We start from the raw sequence: 4,073 nt of genomic DNA, 5'->3' as shown, positions 1-4,073 counted from the left end.
TGTTGATTAGGTGATGGGGAAGTAGTACACAAAGACAAGCAGTGATACCATTAACTTTACACTTTCCTGATTTTTGCCGCGCATCTGTACCTGCATATTAATTATGTGCAGCCTGTATATACTATATATATATATATATATATATATATATATATATATAGCTCTTTCTACAGCTCTTCTCTGAGCCCCTCCTTTTTCCTAATTTTGCAGTTACTTGCTATTGCTGTGTCAACCACAACAGCTTTCTGCCTTTCGTCCACCACCACAATGTCCAGTTGGTTTGCCATTACCATTCGTTCCGTCTGTATCTGGAAGTCCCACAGGATCTTGGCTCGGTCATTCTCTACCATCTTTGGGGGTGTTTCACACTTTGACCTTGGGGTTTCCAGCCCATAATCTGCACAGATGTTCCTGTACACTATTCCTGCCACTTGTTTATGGTGCTCCATGTTAATCTTTCCCTGCTTGCATCTTATACCCTGCAGTTATGTGCTGGATTGTCTCAGAGGTCTCTTTGTACAGTCTGCACCTGTAGTCTTGTCTGGTGTGGTAGATCTGGGCCTCTAATACTCTGGTGCTTTGGGCCTGCTCCTGTGCAGCCATGGTGAGAGCCTCTGTGATGTCCTTCCGTCCGGCTTTGTCTAGCCATTGTTAGGATTTCCTGATATCCGCCACTTCGGTAATGTTTCGATGGTACATGCCGTGTAGGGGCATATCCGCCAATTACAGAGCCTCTAGCACCTCATCTTCTGTTCCCCATTGCATGAGACATTCACTGAGCACATCATCAGTCGGATCCTTGTCTTTGATCTGCTTATTGGTGATTCATCCTGGATAGTGGCTCTCACACTCACTAGTCCTCTGCCTTCTTCCTTTCGGCTAGCATACAGTCTCAGGGTGCTGGATTTGCGGTGGTACCCTCCATGCCTTGACAGGAGCTTTCGTGTCTTAACAGAGGCCCTAAAAGGTGCAAATAAAAAGCAAGAACAGTGGTGTTGTATCTGGTCGATCTCATGTTATGAGAGCAGTTGCCGTTTATGGATATTAGAACATTGAGTTACTAATTGTTTTGCCGTTAGTTATATAAAGCAAAGTTATGTGACTATAATAAAACAATTCAAAATAACAAATAATGGCATAAAAATTAAGAATTTCAGGCAGAAGGAACACTTTACTAAACCAATTTGTCTTTTTGACATTAAATTATTAAACCTAGTATCTTCAGCAACAACATGGATGCTGAAAGCAGCAAAAAAGTGCCTGCTGGTTCATTCTGATGGTTGTTCACATTAAGGTCAGACGCGCCTTAAGAGCATCTTTGATGCTCCTGAAGTGCCTCCAGTAAAGCGTGTCCAGATGCATCTGATCTTTTTGTTGCTCCTGTGTTCGATGGCACAGAGTAGCTTTGGGGGAGTGGCAGCCTGTTATGGTAGGTGTCAACTGTTACGATTGCTAGGGGACACAGTGTACGGGCAGTGAAAGCCAGAGAAGACTGGACCTGTTTGAAACCATAGACAAAACTCATCCGGCCTATTTATTTTCATGGACCTCCAAGGACCCAGTCCAGGTAGTCCGGGTCCTTGGCAGATGCAGTCTGTGAAATCGAACACAACCATAGTATGTAAACCGAACATCATGGTCACCGAAGCGCCAAGGACATATGGTGCCGGAGAGCCTAAAAGGAGAAAAACTGATAAAGAGATAAAGAGAGCAGGGAAATGAAATGTCTGACCAAGCATTCAGTTCATCCAGTGCAGAATTAGGAATAGCTCCCATAAATTAGACCATATGAAATTATATGTTGTTTTAATAACAACGTGAACAAAATGATAGCAGATTATTAAATTTGAACATATTTTGCCAATATAACGAAAAGGACTGTGTGGAGATGAATAAAGAAAATATAAATCCAAGATAAAAACGACATCTTTCAACTCTAAGACACACCCTTCCTAATTTGCATAATGAGGCAGAACTGCAGATAGAAATGTAAATACGACAGGCAGAAATAAATTGCATAGAAGAAATAAATAGGGTAAAAAAAATACAAAGGCAGAATAAAACAGACAAAAATATTATTACATGCACATAATTAAATAAATACTTTAAAAAAAATAAGTAATAAATAAACAAAGTTGAAGATTATAACGGACAATAAATAAGGTAATTTTTACAAAGGAGAATAAAGAAGCTAATTCAAAGAGATATAAACATTTTTGTCTCATGTCCCATATAGTTTAAAGTAACAGATTATAATTAAAAATGTCTCCAGACTTTTACTTGTTGTTGATTTTCTTTATTCAGACCCCACTGATTTTTAATTGGTTACCCCTTCCATAAGTAAATATATAGATATTTTGGACCCATCAAAATTCATTAACTAATACACTATTTCTATTTTTCTATCAGTAAAAATAATACTTAAACTGCACCACTATAGATGTTCTGGGGATGAATTATGTTTGAAAAATAAATATTTTGATGAAAAACTTAGCCAAAATCTTTTTAGGAGTTGTTATTGTGGAATATAACAGAAATTATGCTTAAAAGCATACTTATTGCCTAAACCTTGGAAAAGAGAATCTCTAAGATGTAGCTCAAGGAAGTTACAAGGAATAGGTCACTTCTAAACAACAACTATTAAACTACTATGCCAAAAATGCTACAATCTGGCTGTGCCCGGGAGTACTGCTGACGCGTTCATATTTTGGGATAATTAGAGGATACTCTGGAGGTGATCGAACCTCTTCTTGTGAAACGTTTTACCCAAGAAAGTCATTAGAAGAACAGAACAGGTGAAAATGTCAATGATATTCACCCATCTCAGGATTTAGATCAATGTTTTCTTTGAGGTAGAATTACTGTTGTGCTGGTAGCTTTGTACCCAAAATTAAAACACTTTAGCAGAAATCCACTGCAGATGTTTATCAGGACAGGCTTAGATGGGCACCATTGTGCATCTCCACCAATGACAGAGTTTGTGTTTTGACACTGCTCCTGACCACCTCCTGTAGAGAGATAGGGAAGACAAAAATACTAGAGTTTTAAAAACACGTAGATTTGGCTTGATAAGGGCAAAGTTAGCTGAATTGCCTTAACATCTGATATCACTTATGAAATAACCCACTTTAAAGCTCCCAGTTGGTGAGTGGGAGCTCCATTAGAGACTACGACCCTCTTCCAGCCAGGTGAGCAGAAAGAGCTGAACCACGCACAGTGATCCCTTACTCATCCAGCCTCACTCATCCAGCCTCACTCATCTATTCACTCATCCATTCAGTAATTTTCTCTCTGCCTAAAATTAAAGCCTTTGTAGTCAATGTGGTGATTGACTCTGTGTCCCTCGTTAGAAATAAAGGTTGAGTTTATTTTGATAGATGGTGAAGCAATAGTCAGTAAGACTGGCCTGAGTCTGCCAGTTCTGTCATCAAACCCACCCAGATGATAGGGAGAGCTGTGTCATACATATTAAGCTGTATGCAGGTCAAAAGTGTCCTTTTTGCAAATTAAAACATGGCCACACTGAACTAAACAAGGACATAAGGGCTGTGTATACTCCCACAGCAGTGTATCGCAACAAGCTTGTCGAAGGTATTTTTTTAAATTTATGTCCAATTTTGAAGCATGGGCTGTGCTATGGTATAGCATGGCACAACGCAACAGGGACAATCACGAACTAGCTGTGGGTCTAGATACGGCCGGGGTAATGAGGGGGGACATGAGGGTGAAAAAGTGTGGGGATCCAGGTGGAAAAAGGGTCCCAGCGTTATCGCGCACCAGCTGGTCCTTCTTCACTAGTCGTTTTCCGCAATGGCCGTAGTACAAACAAAACAAGCCGGTAATGTACCAAACAGGAAATATGCATAGCGTAGCCTGATATGGCCTAGTGTATGTCTCCAACTAATCCAGAATAAGAATTCACATAAACAATTGGAAATGAAATACAATTTAACAGTAATGATTTAATTTACTTTATAATAACAGTAACAGTGATGATTTTGGTCACTGTGACGGGGTTCTTTGGCCTCCAAGAATCCAGTCTCAGTCGGGTTACCGGTGTTGGTGATTTATTG

Source organism: Cyprinodon variegatus, unplaced genomic scaffold (genome assembly GCF_000732505.1).
Source record: "Cyprinodon variegatus isolate N-32 unplaced genomic scaffold, C_variegatus-1.0 Scaffold339, whole genome shotgun sequence".
NCBI lineage: Eukaryota > Metazoa > Chordata > Actinopteri > Cyprinodontiformes > Cyprinodontidae > Cyprinodon > Cyprinodon variegatus.
This window is presented reverse-complemented; position numbering follows the sequence as displayed.